At 37.8% G+C, this 15,508-nt stretch overlaps 1 protein-coding gene across 3 annotated transcripts in view; it reads right to left on the bottom strand.

Moving 5' to 3' along the window:
• The window catches only part of LOC117421404 (amyloid-beta A4 precursor protein-binding family A member 1), a 103,984-nt gene extending 88,476 nt beyond the window's left edge, over positions 1-15,508 (bottom strand). For all 3 annotated transcript variants that reach the window (XM_059025759.1, XM_059025754.1, XM_059025751.1), the window contains exons 1-2: positions 15,418-15,508; positions 14,055-14,173 (exon numbers count right to left, since the gene is read on the bottom strand). The gene's annotated coding sequence lies outside the window, so the exon portion shown is untranslated. The remainder of the gene's footprint in view (positions 1-14,054; positions 14,174-15,417) is intronic.

Genomic DNA, 15,508 nt, shown 5'->3' with positions numbered 1-15,508 from the left:
CACTTCTTTGGAGTTTCAAAATGAACTGTTAAATCTGGTAATAATACTGTTTTTTTTTTTTACGATGTATTTTTCAAACCGGGCTGCATGCTCTGTCTGGGTTTCCTGATTGATGACCACATCTAGACGATGTAGGTACAGTCAATGCCGCCCACAGCTGACAAAACATTTTTATGCTGGTACTCCTACAGTACCATGCGCAAAGCTATATTACAGTTAATTACCCCTCGCATTCCATTGTTGTGCACAAGCTTTTACTGAATAGCAATGATATTAAAATAATCATGTTGGTGGGAGGGTCGGGGAGCGAAATTTCTGTGAGCGGGACAATCATCAATATTTTTTCGAATGATTATATTTTGTTTGCCCATTAATCGGTTGCTATTTGGAGGTTTAAATGACAGCCCTAATGCAGATAAAAGCAACAATTGTACTTATCTTAACAAGGCTCTCCGTCAGGTCACTTGAAAGGAAAAATGGCACGGAGATCTGTGAGCGCAATACTTTTGTGCCCTCCGGGGTAGGGGTGGGAATTTTAAACATTTAAATGTATAAATGCCAAAGAAATGTATAAATGCCAAAGCAGTCCGTTGCATATCCGCCTGCTCTAGTGTCACAGTAAGGGTGGATATTATAAAAAGGAAGGGGTTTGGCAATTGCCTCCAAGTAGCTTTTCTAATTGGTGCAACAGAAAAATTGGCACTGGGGCGGGTTTTATTCTCGCCTGATCTGGCGCTTCATTGGTGCACTCTGTTTTTCTGCACTAGTAGGCATGGTATGGTATCAATTCCATGGTGTAATAAAGTTAATGACAAGCATTTCTTTCTGAAGTTTGTTATATATTTTTTAATAAAATGGCATCTATAAACAAAGGAACGAAGCAAAACCATGTTTGGAAGTATTTTGAGGAACCGGATGAGAAAACCGTGGTATGTAAATAATTATGCCAAACAAAATTGTCGTACCACAAAAACACATTTAAACGCTGACACCTGTATAGCATTTAAACGTTCATAAAAATGTACCAAAAGCACATCCCTACTCGGGGGTTGGGCCACGACTGCATCACAGGCTCGCTGAGCAGCTTTGGTATATCAGTACTCAGGATTCAGATATTTAGAAGGTAAATCCCCATATTGTAATGGTTACATTTCGTGCTTGAAAGGGAACACATGGAAAGACACTCAAATATATACTGTAAACACTCTGTGGTAAATAGACCTCTTTGTTATAAGAAAAAAAACCCATGGCTTGACAGATATAACAATATGTATACTGGGAAACAGCAACCTATTAAAACCCAAGTCACATAAATGCACTTGTTCCTCACACTTAATAGTGTTTTTGGCTCAGTATACTAAGTGCACATTAATCTCCTGTTCACTAGTATTGCAAATATGAATATAATTCACAACTTAAAAATATTACAAGAATAACAATGGTATTGCCAGAATCCATTATTATAAATGTTATATTGTCATCACAGGAGATATGCACCCTCCAGTGGGGGATAATACATGTTGAAGTTTAATACTGAATTTCTATTCAGAAAAGCCAAATAAAATTACATTACTAAATACACAGATTTCAATTATACAGTATTATATGTAGATTTCCTCTATATTGTGTGCACAGTCTGAAATGGATTATTATCCTGATACCCAGCCAAAAACAACATTGGCATATGGATTAACAGCTAATAGGCACAGTTAACTCCAGGCCACACATAATAGTATATTTCAGACAACTGTGTGCATTCCCAGGAAAGCTGTTCAACAAATGTCCATTACAGTGCAGCACAGTATAACTGTTGCACATAAAAAAAGAACAAGGAAATAGAGGTCTTAATAAATCCTGCAAACTCATTTCTTCTACAATGACAATTTCCTAATTGCATATATAGTTAGCATGTAAGCCTTAGATAAAAAGAACACATACTATACTGTGTCATTAATAATAGATTAGATTATCAAAAACTGTTAATCGTTTTGAATTTCCTTTGTGAAATGGTTATTTATGCAAAATGAATCATGGCTCAACTAAAATTCTATTTTATTAAATAAAAGGAAGCCACGTCTTTAAAAATAAAATCTAATTATAAGACAGACTAGAAAGTATTTTAATTATGTTATGATAAAATGAAACATAAAATGAAATAAGAAAGAATTAACAGCCACTCAGAACACGGTAAATTATCGCTAATTTAATTACACGATAAACAATGAAGAAAGCTGAGGAAACAGTCTGTCAACAATATGCTTAATCCCTTTGGCATATTGTTTCAATCTAGAATTTCAAAACAAAATCTTGCTTAAAAAGTGTTTTAAAAAATGCTCTATCCATTGGCACCAAAATAACTCTTATCTAGACTAAAAACTATAGCATGAGATCAAGGGCCTACTTCTGGTCTCATTTGGAAATTGAGATTCTAACCATCAAACAGTCAGCTACAGTACCTGAAAATTACTAAATCAGTACATCTAGGCCAAGTTACCACCTGGGTGATACAGAACCCACAACCTCCCTATCAAAGACAAAAAATACTACGTTACATGTAAATTCACTTGTCTTATGTTTTTCAAGGTCCCCTTCATAACCATTCTGGTTCTTTTTGTAATGTTACTGATACAAATGCACAATACATTCTTTCACGCATTTCTCAGCAATCTGGACACTGCTCTGTACACAGCTATAATAATAATAATAATAATAATAATAATAATAATAATAATAATAATAATACATTAAAAAAAATAGCATGAAAGTTGAAACAATGTTCTTTCCTAACAAAATGATCTAGAGATTTGAAAAGATTTCAGGGAGGGAAAGGTTTACTTTAATAGACACTTTTTGGAATAACTGTGTACTGTAGCTTACCAACATGTTAAACAATGTGTTTCATTATTTGATAATGGTTAGTTATTTTGTTCATCATTTTCTGGTAAAGTGCTTTGGCCTCTCCACCTCCAGCTTAATGATTCTCTGCTCCAAACCAATCATATCAATGATATTAGTTTAAATTTGTTTAGACCATCAAACTATCCATTTTCATGACAGAACCCAATGTAAAATGAAAATAAGCGTTCTGAACTAATGCATGAAAAATATATTTTAAAAAGTCTTTAAAAAACATTGAAAAGGATATTGCAGGAATACATACAATCGCAGACAAAACTATTGGCACCCTACACTTAATATTAGATAATTCAAGAATTTAGTGAACATTAGACACATTAATATGACAAAGACCAAAATACACAATTTCTGGTACTTTACCAATCTTTACACAAATACAAAATAGCACTTAAGCAATTTCAAATATTTGTTACTGACAAAAGTATTGGCACCCAACATTAACAAATGTAATAGAACTAATTAAAAAATGTGTTCATTGATTGAAAACCATTACACAGTAATTAAGCTGCATTATAAAGTCAATAGACAAAAAGAGGTAATTATTTCCATTTTGGCAACACACAAGAGGATGGTCAAGACAAAATCCACAATCAGTAATAATCAAGAAGTACCACAGAAGAAATTCAACTGAAACACTTGGATGTCGTAAGAAAATTACGGGTACAGCTGGTAGGAGAATCATCCAAGCAGCTAAACAAAAATCAAAGATTAACAGCCAAGGACTTAAAGAAAGATTTAGAAGCATCAGGCATAACTGTGCATGAAAGAACTGTACAAAGAACACAGAAGAGCTGTGTGCACGCAGATCTCGCTGCAAAATCACTTTTATAGAAAATTAATCAAACAAACTGTCTAAAATTTGCCAAGAAACATGAACAGGAATCTTAAGCATTTTGAAAAATTCTCTTGTCTAATGAGTCTAAAATATATCAAATATAACTTTTCCACAAAAATGGACCACAATATGTTTGGAGAAAAAAGGGAAAGCCTTGTACCAACAGTTAAACATGGAGGTGGTTTGATCATGATATGGGGGTGTTTTAGCAGATCAGGGACCGGAGTCATTCATGTGATTGAAGATCGAATGATCGCAGCCATGTATCAAAACCTACAAGTACAATTTTACAGTGCCATCTTTTCATAGGCTGATTAGCAGACAACGACCCAAAGCATACGGCTGAGTCTACTCTGGATTTATAAAAAATACCAAGATAAAGTTCTGGAATGGCCTTCGCAATCCTCAGATCTCAATCTACATGCTTTGGACTGATCTGAAAAAAGCTGTAGCCAAGCATTGTGTATCCAATCTGTCTAAGCTGAAAGAAATATGCAAGATGGAATGGACCCAGAATAAAAGAAAAAAAGGGCACAGAAAATACTAAAGCAGGGTGCCAACACTTTATCATGAACAAATACTTTAAAATAAGTTTGTTTGTTTTTTGATAAAGATTATTTGTTAAATTACTAGATATTGTGTATTTTGCTTTTTGTTTTATTAAAAAGTGGTTGAAGTCTACTAACTCCTTGTCCTTATTCTGTTACATTGAATTGTGGTATTATAAGCGTAGGGTGCCAATACTTTTGTCTGTGACTGTACATCCCAGCAGACAGCTATGGTAAGCAAGATGTTTGATTGTAAACACGACAGCCTGTTCACAAATCCTGATAGTGACCCTACTAGATATAATGGAGGCATTGTTAAATTATTGCAGCCTATACTGTAGAAGGCAGATTGTTTGGCTTCACCCCTTGAGGTCAACACAGACAAACTAGCAGTCAGTGTCAGCTCAGATGGTTTTTAAGAAACATGATGCACCATGCACTCACTGGCAACTTGACTGAAAGGCCAACTGGTATTAACATTGAGATGTTATTTAAAATGATACACTATGTTCATGTATTAGAAATACATTTCATTTAAATTATTTTTTTTGTTTAATTTGGCACATGGTAATTGTGCAGAAAAAGCCATGATTTTAGTATGGGGTTAATGCAGATTTCAAACTTATCAGGTGCCTGCAAGTAATCTGCCGTGCATTCATTGATTTGACAGCACCTGGTACCATTTCAGGAATCAAACTGCAAATGGTTTATTATTATTATCTCAGTGGCAATTCCTGCCTGACGTGATAGTCAAGTAAGACTCGACGGGGAGCTCAGGGAAAGCAGCAGGAGGGTGGAATATGAAATGTCAGGTGGCATTTTGTGAGTAAAATATGGAGGAGGGTGACAGGACAGGTACTCAACCATTTAAGGGAGTGTGAACAGGATGGCTGCAGGGGTGACGTCAGACCAGAAACACATAGGAAGTAGCGGGGCGAAATTGTGGCGCTACGGCGCTCAGTATTTCATTAAATAATAATCAAACAAGAGATTTAAACAAACACAAAACAAAAGGGCACATTGGCCGAACAAACAGAACCAAAACAAGTATCATGCTGGTTTTCAGCCAGCAGGTATAGCAATTGTTTACTTTAGCTTAGTTTTTACCTCCTAACTCCTCACTCGTTCTCCACTCTCGAACACTCTTTCCCCAAACAAAGAAAGCTGCAGGCTTTTATATTCTGGCTGAGGGATTTAAGGGATCTTATTACCCCTCTGCCATAGTCTGCATGAGTTTAATAAGGATGTGTGACTGTCAGCTAGTTAAACAATAAGTAGCTGATCAGTCTCGCACCCTCACGAGGTTTTAAAATCAAAAATACAAAACAATAACATATAATGGCTGCGACTTTTCGTCCACGCTGCAAACAATAATAATACAAATAATAATAAACAGCGCACATATATATAGGTGCGGGACACTCCGCCACACATGCCCCCCCTTGTGCGCAGCACACATGGCCTTAAAGGCCACCTCCCCCCTTAAAAACCCAGCAGTCCAGGTCAAAGTCTTGGGCCAGGAATGGAGGCTTCAATGGGCCTATGGCTGGCAAGGCAGTCAGCGCTCCTGTTGGCAGTGGCAAGGCTGACCATGCACAGGCTGGCTCCTCCAGCCAAGGCAATCTTGTGGCCGCCCGGCTGGAGGAGCCAGCCTGTGCATGGTCAGGCCCCCCCTTTCTCTTTAGCCGGAAGCTCCCTCTTCTGGGGCTCCAGCCACCACATTTCCTGCAGCGAAAGTGCTGCGGGGGAAGGTGGTCTCCTAACCTCTCCCTGCCTCTTCATAGCCAGCAGCTCCCCCTTGTTGGGCTCCGGCCACAGTATTTCCTGCGGCAAAGCAGGGCTGGCTGCGATCCCAGACGAAGCGGAGCTGGCAGCGACCCCATGGGAAGCGGAGCCGGCAGCGACCACTGGCGACAACACGCAGGCATCCCTGAGCGGCGAAGCCAGGAGGGGAGCCCCTGGCCCAGACGGTGGCAGCGGATGCTCGGGAGGCAACGGCAGCAGCGGACCCTTGGGAGGTGATGGCAGCAGCAGACCCTCTGGAGGCAAACTTGGGAGGGGAGCCCCTGGCCATGAAGGCGGAAGCGGGAGCTCCACTTCTCCCTCGTACTTTGTAACTGGTGGGTCCCCAGGCGATGCAGAGCAGCAGGCAACCCCAGGCAATGCGGAGCAGCAGGCAACCCCAGGCGATGCGGAGCAGCAGGCATCCTTGGGCGGAGCAAGGCCAGCAGGTAGTCACTCTCTGCTGGTGGAGGTGGGAGCGGCAGAGGCAGCTCAGAGGCACCTTCTAGCGCTGGTGACGGCAGCAATGGCCCCTCTCCTTCTGGCACTGGAAACAGCGGTGGGACCTCTTCCTCTGGCGCTGGAAACGGACCCACAGGAGATTATCACAACAGGGATGGCCTCCTCGACCTCCCTCTCAGGCTCCATCAGCCAGTCCCAAATCCCCTGAGTGGAGAGTGGACCAGTCCGCCTCAGAGGACGCAGGTCCTCTCCCACCGGCGCTTGGTACGACTCCACTTCCCCTTGCCACGGGGGGTTTTGGACGAAGGGAAGGTATCTGACCTTGCCACAAATGTTGCACCACCCTTCCTCGTCTAGACAGGCAGACATCCAGCGTAACAGAGACGCAGCAGGACCTGTGACTGGCCCTGCGCTGTTGATGCGCTTGTTGCTGCTGTTTCCTCCAGCCACTTCTTCCCATTTTTATTATTTTTTATTTTATTTTTTTTTCCCAAAGAAAACAAAAAACACTCCTTTTGAAAAAATCCTGCAGTATTCCTGGTCTGACACTTGGAGGCGCTGTTGTCCCAGTTCCGACACCAACTGCGAACAGGATGGCTGCAGGGGTGACGTCAGACCAGAAACACAGACTCAGAAAGTAACGGGGCGAAACTGAGGTGCTACGGCGCTCAGTATTTCATTAAATAATAATCAAACAAAAGATTGAAACAAACACAAAACAAAAGGGCACATTGGCCAAACAAACAGAACCAAAACAATTATCGTGCTGGTTTTCAGCCAGCACGTATAGCAATTGTTTACTTTAGCTTAGTTTTTACCTCCTCACTCACTCACTCACTCACTCACTCACTCCTCACTCGTTCTCCACTCTCAAACACTCTTTCCCCGAACAAAGAAAGCTGAAGGCTTTTATATTCTGGCCGAGGGGTTAACAAGCTATTAATTATCTTATTACCCCTCGGCCATAGTCTGCATGAGTTTAATAAGGATGCGTGACTGTCAGCTAGTTAAACAATCAGTAGCTGATCAGTCACGCATCCTCATGAGGTTTTAAAATCAAAAATGCAAAACAATAACATATAATGGTGTCGACTTTTTGGTGTTTGACTTTTTTTTTGCAAACAATAATAGTACAAATAATAATAATACAAATAATAATAAACAGCGCACATATATATAGGGGCGGGACACTCTGCCACAGGGAGGCAGGGCGTTGAGCCATCTAGAGTGACTGCTGAGCTCACTTCACAACTGCAATTAATGCCTTCTTTCCAACTGCCACCAATGAAAGTACAGTTTTAATTGTGGCTCTTGACAGTACAAGTTTGAAATATGGGCTGAGAGCATTTGCTCCATTGAAGTAACTGAACCACAAAGTTAGCTAATGAGCATCCAATACTTTCACTATTCTGTTTCAGCATCACAAAGCTGTGATTTTTGTATCTGAAGCTTTAAGTGCCAGGTTCTACATTTCATTCTGTAGTTACTGTAGTTCTGAATCCTGCATTAAAAACAATAGAAAATATTGCAGTAGCCACCATTCAAAACCTGTTTTATGCAGGCAAAGTTTATTAAAACTATAAATTAAATACATATTTGAGAAGCAGCCATGGGTGTTACTTGCAGTGAAAAACATTTTGATTCAACATTTCCTTTGAGAGAAAGACTGAACTTCTCTTTAAAATGAAGATCACACACTATAGCAAAATAATATTTCAAATGATTTAACCGCAGCACTCATTCCTGCAGTATGATCAACACCAGATTTGATTTAAATTGTGTTGGATTGTGAATCATAAAGCCACATACAGTACAGCTACACGGACAGTATTTAAACAGAAGAAAACAAGTAGCTTTAAATTTCTATAATAAATACTGAAAAATGTAGCCTTAGCCACCCAAAACAGAAACCAGCAGCAGCTCTGCTTTTGCTTAGACCCTTTCTGGAGACACAAACTCATCAACAGTGCATCATCCCTTGGCGCAGTGAGGCTGCATTTCATTTGCTTGCAATGTAACGTACACAATTACAATTTGCGTGAGACACTTCAGACAAAAATGAAATGTAGATGTTTTGAGTCGGAATAAACAAAGCAGATGTACAGCTATGGCCAAATGTTTAGGATTGAGTCATAATTAAAAAATAAAAAGACTATATGAGCATCATTTAGATCTTTTATTTATCATGTAATCAAAGAAAATACAAAAATGATATCGAAAATTAAGCCAAGATTCTGGAACAGTCAGTAGAAAAATACTAATACAGTATATATGTGGATTTTGGATAGACAATGCCACAACTGCAAATTCATAACATTTGAGTTTTTAGTGTTATGAAAACACCACCATGACCTAAATCTACTGTATGCAGATGACATACAGATTGGTGAACAGATGCCTTCACATTCCTTCAGGTTCAGAAACTTTGAATAACCTGTGTAATGTATGTCCAAACCTAGTGTTATGACATATGGACAGAGAGACAGGCAGACAGGGTTTCAATATATCTTAATAAAGCAGTTGTGTAGAAAAACATACAGTATGTAAAAATGTTAGTGTGACACACAGACAGAGCACCGGACAGACAAAACGCTAGCGTGTGGCTACATACAGTAATGCATCCCCAGTGTCGTCAAATTCTGGATGAAACTGGTTGACTTGAGAGGGCCCATAGAGAAAACAAAACACACCAAATTGCAAGATTTATCACCCTAAATTTCAAAGATATAATGTAACATTATTTTGGCTAAAACTGGAATCTTTAACAACTTTTAAAAAATAACGTGTTATAATTAAGCTAGAAAGGTAATTTTAAAGCTCTTATCAAACACTTTCCCAAGATACATCACTCAAAAATATTATCAAATCCAATTACTTCCAACCTTTGATTGCCAAAACCCCTGAATTTCACATTCCTTCTTCTATAATGCAGGGCGAACCTCGCCTACTGTAGTTATCTGGAACCACCCTGAACCCGAGTAAATGCTCCATTTTGTATTGCAAACTGACATGACATGAAGGTGATGCAGTTTTTCCATTGTCTTTGAGTGACAGTCTATATCAGTGGTACTCAACTCTGGCCCTCGAGATCTAATCCAGTCCAGGTTTTTACTCCAAGCATGTTCTAATGTAGTTAATTGAAGCTGTTAAGAGGCAATTAACTCATTTAGGACCTGCTTGGAATAAAGACCAGGAATGGAATAGATCTCGGGGGCCATAGTTGAGCACCACTGGTCTACATTATAAGAATGTTGCACTAGTTTCAGTAGTCACCACTTCTGAAATTTTCTTTTATTATTGTATGTATGGTAAATTGTATGGTTCAAACTAAAATTGAAATAGGCAAACAATCTTTAACGTGCATGTTCGCTATCCATAAATATTAGTTTTAAATAAAATGAAAATAATATTTTTTTAGCTTTTTAAAATTGTCATTTTTCATTGGATGGTACTGTAGTAGTCTCTCTTCACATTATGATTGCATGCAAACCAACAATAATTTCATGAAACAAAAACGAAGCATCCTCAGGGGCATAAGGTAAAGGGAATTGCATCTCAGGTAGATACATTAGTAAGGGGGTAGTGTGTTCTGAATGTGAAGGCACTTTCTCAAAGTGTGTGGTCAGTGTCATTGATATAGTCAGAGGTTAACAAAATGTGCTGGTGAAGCGGTTCATTATTACTGGACAAAACCTTGGAAATGTATTGAGAATCAAAGAATAAAGGTATGCATACTGTACCAAATATGTAGGCTCTCCTCCTATTATGGTTTTTTGTAAATAATGATATAATCTTCACTACAGCCGTATGGTAAAATATAAAAACATCTATATTTTGCCACTGCTAAATTTAGTACATTATACCAGGGGTTTTCAACTGCAGGTCCATGTACCCCTGGGGGTACTTCTAAGGGTCATAAGAGATATGCAGGATGACTCAGAAATTAAAAAAATAAAATTAAAAGTAAAAGAAAATAAATTACCTTCAATTGATTTTTTTTAACTGTATCATATATTGTTTTTCTAAACCACTGTGCAGAAATATTTAATTGTTGTTTAACAGCTGAAAGGTTACAGTCTGACTATAGTTTAAAAATGATCCACCTGTACGCATGCGTGGTTTCGACTGAGTGGATTTCCACTCTGATATTAGCTGCGACAGCATTTTGGTAACAGCAATAGCAGATGGTTGGATTTGTTTTCAACGTACATCCAGATTATCCACAAGTCAAAAATTGATACATGTCTTACTTGCAAAAGAAAAACCAAGGAAGAAAACACAAAGGAGACTCTAGTGCAAGGCAACATAGGTATACGAGTCTCTTCTGATCATTTTTAGGTTGGCTTTAATAAAAAGTTAGTTATTATAGTTTTATCTTGAAGTTAAAGTTTTTTGATGTTGTAAACATTTTAAATGGCATACAATTATGCTGAAATGGGAAGTCAATGGTAACATGATAAACATTTACAAGGCAGACTATTCTGGATTATTTTATAATAACTTTACTAATAGAAAACGAATATGTGTGTTTCTGAAGAGATTCACAAATACTGTCGTTTGATTTTGTGCATCTAAATATTAGAAGTTTTAAGAATTATTGTTTGGTATTCTGTTCTAAACCAGCAGTTTGTCATTCCCAAGCTGTTGACTTATTATAAATTAAATAAAACAGTGGGGGGAAAAAGTGTTAATCACATTATTCTGTCTTTTATTGCTATGGGGTACTTCAGCTGAAACCTCCACAGAAGGGGTATAGTTTAAAAAAAAAAAAATGAAATACATTATACAGTTATACAGTAACTGATTTTTTCAAATTGCTTCATTATAGTGTGTTCTATAACACAAATTAGGTTTGTATTAATGTATTCATGCTCATGCTTTTAATTATGGTCATTCATTTCACTGTAACAAATTCTGCACTTCAGCGCAGGTTCAGTCAGTCCTCATTCCCAATGCAGGCATTTCCTCTGCGTGTTATGATTATACCTTAACAAGCAAAAAAGAATACAGTACAAGATATTTGATTAAAGTTGGCATAAACTAGAGTACAGCCTGACAGTATTCAGCCTTCCGGGCACATGCAGACATCTATATTTTTCTCTGTGCAGTATGGGCTATTTAGATCATAGGTGAATGTTTTCTTAGTCCACACTCAACAATACTGGCACTGGCTTGCAGCTAAATAAGCATCTTTAACACACCAAGAGAGATCAAAGGGACAGAGTATGGGAGCCGCTGTACAATTAATGCACCTCAGGGGGTTCAATGGAAACTGCACCATTGGGACATAAAATACAGCAGATGAGAGCATGGTATTGTTATTCATACTTTATGGGCCCTTAGTCTACCTCTGTGCGCCCCAGTAGAATCACACACACAAATGCTATATTAAATTGGTCTGCTTGTCAAAAACTTAACATACAACGAAGGTTTAAAACAAGTGAAAAAAATCAAGTCAGGGCAATCTTCAAAAGAAAATCTTCTCCTCAGCTGACAATGGAGGTGGTGTCAGAACATAAGCACACTATACTTATAGCTAAGGCCTTGTGTAAATCGCGATTTCGCGGGCTGCACGGAAATCGTGAAATTAGCCCAATACCGTGATTTTTACAATATTCTTAAGAAAAAAAAAAAAATTCATAATTATTATTTGTATTTCATGCAAAAAATGTCACATTAACAAAACTGTATAAATTAATGCATTTGTTTTGTGTGTGAATCAAATAATGATGACTAATAAAAGTTGTGTTTATCCTCTAAAGCAGCTCCATTAATTTTGGTAGTGTTTTAGGAAATTTTGATTATACATGGGAATTTGGTTTAATATTCTTTTGTAATTCAGCCTTAGCATTTATTATTATTATTATTATTATTATTATTATTTGTTTATTTAGCAGACGTCTTTATCCAAGGCGACTTACAGAGACACTAGGGTGTGTGAACTATGCATCAGCTGCAGAGTCACTTACAATTATGTTTCACTCAAAAGACAGAGCACAAGGAGGTAAAGTGACTTGTTCAGGGTCACACAATGAGTCAGTGGTTGAGGTGGGATTTGAACCGGGGACCTCCTGGTTACAAGCCATTTTCTTTAACCACTAGACCACACAGCCACCTTTACTTTCGTGCGTACACTTCAGTACATAATTTTCTAAGTTCACAACATTTTAATGGGCTTCTTAAATAATAATAATAATAATAATAATAATAATAATAATAATAATAATAATAATAATAATAATAATAATAATAAAGATTTAGATCTTGTAACGAAAAATAACACTTAAAAAAATATAATTAGCTGAAACCAATCACTCAGATTTTGAGCCTACCCCACCAGCTAGTCCCCAACTTTGTTGCCCATCTTTTTTCGTTGCAATTGGTAGTGTTAGTACGCAGCTGGGGGATGCTGCTGAGATAGTACCGTAGCTAGTCCGCACGTACCAAATCTAAAGGTTCGTTGCAATTGAGCCCTATCGACAAAAATGTTGCACTGCTACAGACTACTGGAAAAAAATCACTTTAAAAATAAAAATCTGCATACATATACATGCACTTATTCATAATAATGCATCACTTTTTGCCCATCTGACTGCCTACAATGGAAGCAAACACACTACCAACTGGGTGAGTATTTAGCAGGAAGGCTGGCCACAGTCAGTAAGGCGCAGGCGCACTCTGCGGTCGCCATTCAGCTGTATGTATAGTGCACTATTTGGCAGCGGCAGCAGCAGGATGAGGTACAAGAGCCCGCAGCTGCAGTAACACCTTAACCACCCCCAAATGCATGCATCGCAGTGGTTTGCTGTTGCTGACCAGACAGACGGCAATACGGAATGTCAAAATAATGTATTTTCCAATTCTTGTTTTCCGACTCCCTGAGCACCCCTTACTTTGAGTACTTGGCCCATTAAGTTTGTTTTAGGTTATTTATCCTAATCATGTACTACATTAACCGTATTATACATAATGTAGCGATACATCAAAACAAACACATTTAATAAAACTCACTGTAGATACATACAATGGGATTTAGCCTAGAGCATCCCAAGTCTGCACCCACCACCCCCAACAAAAATTGTATACAATACCATTGTCTCTGTATCGGCAGAACAACAGTTATTTTTTTTTTTTTTATAAGATTTTAAAGATACCTACTCGATCCTATAAATAATTGTGTTTGAAATCACTTCGTTTGTTCTGTGTCCATGATGAGAAGCGTGAAGTGGGCGTAAACGAGCTCCCCTTCCACAAGCTTTATCCCTTCTGTGTGCTATGCCGAATGAGCTTTTTGAGTCAGAGTTGGCATAGTTTTATATATATATATAAGTAGTGCCATGACTATTTCAACAGGGAGACCTGCATTAATAATATGCATATTATTAATATTCCAGATCACACACACACACACACACGCACACGCACACACACACATATATATATATATATATTTATATATATATTCTAAAGATTTGCCGATTTGCCTTGTTATACAAAGATACACCTCTTACCTGTTCATCAGAAGAACTATTGCAGCAAATAAACCTTTGATCATGCCCTTCTATGCAGCTCCACCATCTTCCTCTCTTTTCAGTACCAGCTGTCAGTGTGTGTGCGCTCGCGGCCCCTCCTTCCAGTGACATCAGAAGGGATTACAAACAATCCGAAAATAATCTTAGTAAGAGGCGAAATTGTATTACTTTTTTTCCAAATGACGAGGATTCCGTCTGTTTGTATGGGATTTTCTGCAACAACTCACACTATTTGTAATATATGTTATTGATAATGATTTTTTACAATAACTCCTCAACACAATAAACTGCGATTGTGTTTTATGTTATGTAGCTGCAGGCTCGAGATTTTACCAAACCAGGGTTCCTCATTGTTTCAAAATAGGATACTGTGAGGATACATTATTTACTGTATGTCCTTGTGCTGATTAACGTTTGTTCATCCCAGGTGTATGAAGCATGTGCAATTAATTTATTTAACAAAGCAAACAATTAGCAATGTCGCCCATTCTCTTTGTTATTGGAACAGGAATATTGCATTTTTATCTCAGTATCCTTTAGCTAGATGGTTCTAATATCGAACCGTGTCCTCTTGAGATCACCCAGCTTGATATTATATAACATACAAGTATTTAATTGCTCGATAATTGAAGGTAACATTATAGTAAAATGTGAATATGCTTTTATTATGTTGATATACCCCACCCCATGGTAATATTTCAATTGCGGTATTGCTAATACCTAGAAAATAGCAACAAAAAAAGGAAGGCAAAATGCATTCAAAGATAAAAAAAGATGCGTTATCTGTAACCAGCTGTTTGTTTTGTTGTGTTTTCTGACACTATAAGTAGGCCTACCGTTTAATAAATGTAATAATAAGCGTTCGTTTTCAATACATTCTACCCTATACTTGAGTGTTTTTAAGTTGTTGTTTTTGCGTGATTATATGGTGCAACATTGTAAAACCTCCAGTTAACAGATTGATTGGTACTGGGTTGAGAGTTGGTGTGTTTATTAGATAATGTAGCTGTAGTCATCTACACAGAAAAAAAGACAACTCGTTAATGAAGAAGCAGAACATTTTTCAATATTGAAATGCTTGTTTAGGTGGGGGTCAAAATCTCATCTGCATGTACAGTAACTAGCATTTGTGTATGACTATTGACTCACAAGTGAACCCCAATTTCTTATTACCATTAAAAGTAGTAGGTGGGTTTGCTAAAGACAGCAGCATTATCCTAGCAATTTATATTAAATGTAATATGTTGTGTTGAAGATATTTTGTTTCTTTACTTTTGTTATATTCATACAAACTATAAAACACTCACTGGTGGTATAACATGTAGTAAAAGTATACAATTACCTGTGTTTTATACAAGTGTCACTTAGTTCTGTGGAACCTGCTGCCTGGTGCATGATGATTGCGTCTGTGTTTTTGCAGATAGAAGGCTGCA

Source organism: Acipenser ruthenus, chromosome 1 (genome assembly GCF_902713425.1).
Source record: "Acipenser ruthenus chromosome 1, fAciRut3.2 maternal haplotype, whole genome shotgun sequence".
NCBI classification, from domain to species: domain Eukaryota; kingdom Metazoa; phylum Chordata; class Actinopteri; order Acipenseriformes; family Acipenseridae; genus Acipenser; species Acipenser ruthenus.
This window is presented reverse-complemented; position numbering and strand designations above follow the sequence as displayed.